The following is a 5,697-nucleotide window of genomic DNA, read 5'->3' on the forward strand; positions in this document are numbered from 1 at the left end:
GTCCATACCACTCCCAGTATCGAGGACATCGAGAATCAATTACATTAGTTGTGGGGCACCTTGCCTCAGGACAGGGTACAATGGCTTTATGGCACCCTTCACCCAGCGTATCAATCCAGGCCTGACAGCGTGCAGTGTTACGTTGATAAGTGGGCTCATGCTGCCAAGTTCTTTGTAAATTTGACTCGAGTTGTAATCACCGAAGTAGCATAACATCATACGCCCTCCCAACCCGTGAAGTTTTGTTTTGCTTCTTCCTCCGGGATGCTTCACTAATTTTGTCAGTCAGTGTAAATTGGCCAGCATAGATCTTAATCAATAATCCAACAATCAATCGAGAGAATTACAGTTTTGTTAGTGGTGGCCATGGTAAGACAGATTGTGAAACATTACTAAATGCCGGCTCTGAAAACCACCTAGACAGATAGTTCAGAACATCACTCATAATAAAAATATATTATATCTAACAAATAGACGTGAAATCCTTGAGGATGTCTTCATCGAAACTGCTATTAGTGACCATGAGGTGGTGTGTGGTAATGATGATTGTCGAAGTACAAAGGACAACTAAAACAAGTAGAAAGATATTCAGGGTGGTCCATTGATAGTGACCCGACCAAATATCTCACGAAATAAGCATCAAACGAAAAAACTACAAAGAAAGAAACTCGTCAAGCTTGAAGGGGGAATCCAGATGGTGTTATGGTTGGCCCGCTAGATGGCGCTGCCATAGGTCAAACGGATATCAACTACGTTTTTTTTAAATGGGAACCCCCATTTTTTATTACATATTCGTGTAGTACGTGAAGAAATATGAATGTTTTAGTTGGAACACTTTTTTCGCTTTGTGATGGGTGGCGCTGTAATAGTCACCAACGTAAAAGTACGTGGTATCACGTAACATTCCGCCAGTGCGGACGGTATTTGCTTCGTGATACATTACCCGTGTTAAAATGGACCGTTTACCAATCACGGAAAAGATCGATATCGTGTTGATGTGTGGCTATTGCGATCAAAATGCCCAACGGGCGCATGCTATGTATGCTGCTCGGTGTCTTGGACGACATCATCCAAATGTCCAGACCGTTCGCCGGATAGTTACGTTATTTAAAGAAACAGGAAGTGTTCAGCCACATGTGAAACGTCAGCCATGACCTGTAACAAATGATAATGCCCAAGTAGGTATTTTAGCTGCTGTCGCGGCTAATCCGCACATCAGTAGCAGACAAAATGTGCGAGAATCGGGAATCTCAAAAACGTCGGTGTTGAGAATGCTACATCAACATCGATTGCACCCGTACCATATTTCTATGCACCAGGAATTGCAGGGCGACGACTCTGAACGTTGTGTACAGTTCTGCCACTGGGCACAAGAGAAATTACCGGACGATGACAGATTTTCTACACGCGTTCTATTTAGCGACGAAGCGTCATTCACCAACAGCGGTAACGTAAATCGGCATAATATGCACTATTGGGCAACGGAAAATCCACGATAGCTGCGACAAGTGGAACATCAGCGACCTTGGCGGGTTAATGTATGGTGCGGCATTATGATAGGAAGGATAATTGGCCCCCATTTTATCGATGGCAATCTGAATTGTGCAATGTATGCTGATTTTCTACATAATGCTCTACCGATGTTACTACAAGATGTTTCACTGCATGACAGAATGGCGATGTACTTCCAACATGATGGATGTCCGGCATATAGCTGGCGTGCGGTTGAAGCGGTATTGAATAGCATATTTCATGACAGGTGGATTGGTCGTCGAAGCACCATACCATGGCCCGCACGTTCACCGGATCTGACGTCCCCGGATTTCTTTCTGTGGGGAAAGTTGAAACATATTTGCTATCGTGATCCACCTACAACGCCTGACAACATGCGTCAGCGCATTGTCAGTGCATGTGCGAACATTACGGAAGGCGAACTACTCGCTGTTGAGAGGAATGTCGTTACACGTATTGCCAAATGCCATGAGGTTGACGGGTATCATTTTGAGCATTTATTGCATTAGTGTGGTATTTACAGGTAATCACGCTGTAACAGCGTGCGTTCTCAGAAATGATAAGTTCACAAAGGTACGGTACATATATCACATTAGAACAACCAAAATAAAATGTTCAAACGTACCTACGTTCTGTATTTTAATTTAAAAAACCTACCTGTTACCAATGTCCGTCTAAAGTTGTGAGCCATATGTTTATGACTATTACAGCGCCAGCATTACGTAGTTCATATCCGTTTGCCATATGGCAGCGCCATCTAGCGGGTCAACCATAGCTCCATGTGATTTACCCCTTCAAGCTAGACAAGTTTCGTTCTTTGTAGGTTTTTCGTTTGACGTTTATTTCGTGAGATACGAGGGTCACTCCAAAAGAAATGCACACTATTTTTGTAAAAATACAGTTTTCATTCTGCATGTGTGAAAGTTTTACAGTGTGTAGATACATCCTTCCCACTTGTTTTCAAAATTAGTTCAAACTGTTCCAGTGAGTGGCGGCGTCACAGCATGTCTTCAAGATGGCCGCTACACTTGACGTTCGTCAGAAGCAACGTGCTGTCATAGAATTCCTGTGCTGTGAAAATGAGACAGTGGGAAACATCCACAAGAGGTTGAAAAAGGTGTATGGAGATGCTGCTGTCGATCGCAGTACAGTTAGTCGGTGGGCAAGCAGGTTACGTGAGGAAAGCGGGCACGGCAAAATTGAGGATTTTCCTCGCAGCGGCAGGCCTCGTACTGTATACGCTCCAGACAATGTGCAGAGAGTTAACGAATTGGTAACTGCTGACAGACGCATTACAGTGAACGAATTGTCACGCTACGTTGGGATAGGGGAAGGAAGTGTTTGCAGAATACTGAAAGTGTTGGCTTTAAAAAAGGTCGGTGCCAGGTGGGTTCCCAGGATGTTGACAGTGGCTCGCAAAGAAACAAGAAAAACGGTATGCAGCGAACTTTTGGAACAGTACGAGAATGGTGGAGATGAATTTCTTGGAAGAATTGTGGCAGGTGATGAAACATGGCTCCATCATTTTTCACCAGAGACGAAGAGGAAATCAATGGAGTGGCATCATGCAAATTCACCCAAGAAAAAAAACTCAAAACCACACCTTCTGCTGGAAATGTTATGGCTACAGTGTTTTTCGATTCCGAAGGATGCTTGTGGACATCATGCCAAGTGGAACCACCATCAATTCTGATGCATGTGTGACGACACTGAAGAAACTTCAAGCTCGACTATGTCGTGTTCGACCACAACGGCAAAAGCAGGATGTTTTGCTGTTGCACGACAATGCACTGCCACATGTCAGTCCAAAAACCATGGAAGCGATCACAAAACTCGGATGGACAACACTGAAACACCCGCCTTACAGTCCTGACCTGGCTCCATGTGACTATCACCTCTTTGGGAAACTGAAAAACTCTCTTCGTGGAACAAGGTTTGAAGATGAAGACTCCCTTGTGCACGCTGCCAAACAGTGGCTCCAACAGGATGGTCCAGAATTTTACCGTGCGGGTGTACAGGCACTGGTTCCAAGATGGCGTGAGGCAATTGAGGGGGATGGAAGTTATGTGGAGAAATGAAAATATTGTACCTAAAGGATGTATCTACACACTGTAAAACTTTCAAACATGTAGAATAAAAGATAGAAAAAAAATATTGTGCATTTCTTTTGGAGTGACCCTCGTATTTGGCCCGGTCACGACCAATGGACCACCCTGTATATGCTCAGTAAATTAGATAAAAGGGCAGAAGTGTCAGATCGCAATGAGGAACTTTTAAATTGCAGTTGTTTCAAAGAAAATGCCTTTTTTGCATGCTGCACATCGAAATTTTTATTTTTATTTATACACCCAGACCCGTTTCGCCTTTTTTACATGGTATCTTCAGTGAGTGTCAGGTAACTTCTAATTGATTGCATCTAAGCAAACTGCTTTTTCTCATCTGGCAGCCATGTGGACATCTTACAGTTCACTTTCAGTTCACTGTTTACTTTACACATCCCTGTAACTGCCATCTTTAAGTTTAAAATTGATAGACAGATATGTTATCTACATTTAAAACTTGATTGAAATACGTGTTAATATCATGGTGTTGGAAATCGTTAAAACTGAACAAATTCCACTGCCGTATGGACTCCTTATCAGTTCCTTTACAGGATCTGTGGCTGAGTTATCCGCTCTTCTATCTATAACGTGTTGTAGATCCCTCGAACGAAAAACCGTGCCCAGTTGTTGGAAGGAAGCACAGGTCACACTCGTTTGCAAGAAGGGTAGTGGAAGTTACCAACAAAACAACCATCCAATATACTTGACAATGATTTGTTGTAGAATCTTAGAAGATAGTGTGAAATCACTCCGTCTACAGGCCACAAGTGGCCCATCGGGACCATCCGACCGCCGTGTCATCCTCAGTGGAGGATTCGGATAGGAGGGGCGTGGGGTCAGCACACCGCTCTCCAAGTCGTTATGACGGTATTCTTGACCGAAGCCGCTACTATTCGGTCGAGTAGCTCCTCAAATGGCATCACGAGGCTGAGTGCACCCCGAAAAATGGCAACAGCGCATGGCGGCCTGGATGGTCACCCATCCAAGTGCCGACCACGCCCGACAGCGCTTAACTTCGGTGATCCCACGGGAACCGGTGTATCCACTGGGGCAAGGCCGTTGCCCAGAAGATAGTGTGAGCTCAAATATAATGAGTTATCTCGAACAGAACGACGTCCTCCATGCCAACCAGCATGAATTGCGAAAACATCAACAATGCGAAACCGAAGCGACAGTTTTCTCACACAACATACTGAAAGCTTTGAACCAACCCAGGCAGGTAGATGCAGTATTTCTTGATTTCCTAAAAGCATTTGACTCAGTACCACATCTACGCTTATTGTCAAAAGTACGATCATGTGGGGTATCAAGGGAAATTTATCACTGGATTGAGGATTTTTTGGTTGGAAGGACACAGCATGTTATCTTGGATGGAAAGTCATCAACAGATGTAGAACTGACTTCGGGTGTGCTCCTGGGAAGTGTGGTGGGGCCTTTTCTGTTAATGTTGTATATTAATGACCTTGCAGACAATATTAATAGTAATCTCAGACTTTCTGCAGATGATGCCGTTATCTACAATGAAGTAACGTCTGAAAGAAGCTGCATCAATATTTCTTCTGATCTTGATAAGATTTAAAAGTGGTGCAAAGATTGCAAACTTGCTTTAAAAGTTCAAAAATGGTTCAAATGGCTCTGAGCACTATGAGACTTAACTGCTGTGGTCATCAGTCCCCTAGAACTTGGAACTACTTAAACCTAACCAACCTAAGGACATCACACACATCCATGCCCTAGGCAGGATTCGAACCAACGACCATAGCGGGGTCGCGCTGTACCAGACTGTAGCGACTAGAACTGCTCGTCCACTCCGCCCGGCCTTTATAAGTTGAGAAATGTAAAAATGGTGCACTTAACAAAACAGAAAAGCGTAGTATCTTATGACTATAATATCAATGAGTCACAGTTGCAGTAGACCAGCTCATAAAAATGCCTGGGTGTAATACTTCGTAGTGTAACAGCAACATCAAATGTAGTGGGAAGAGCCGGCCACGGTGGTCTAGCGGTTCTGGCGCTGCAGTCCAGAACCACGGGACTGCTACGGTCGCAGGTTCTAATCCTGCCTCGGGCATGGGTGTGTGTG

At 44.1% G+C, this 5,697-nt stretch overlaps 1 pseudogene; it reads right to left on the reverse strand.

Annotated features, from left to right (window-relative positions):
• Positions 1-4,560: 4,560 nt before the first annotated feature.
• Positions 4,561-4,678, reverse strand: LOC126237556 (5S ribosomal RNA; annotated as a pseudogene).
• Positions 4,679-5,697: the final 1,019 nt, after the last annotated feature.

The sequence above is a fragment of the Schistocerca nitens genome, chromosome 2 (genome assembly GCF_023898315.1).
Source record: "Schistocerca nitens isolate TAMUIC-IGC-003100 chromosome 2, iqSchNite1.1, whole genome shotgun sequence".
NCBI lineage: Eukaryota > Metazoa > Arthropoda > Insecta > Orthoptera > Acrididae > Schistocerca > Schistocerca nitens.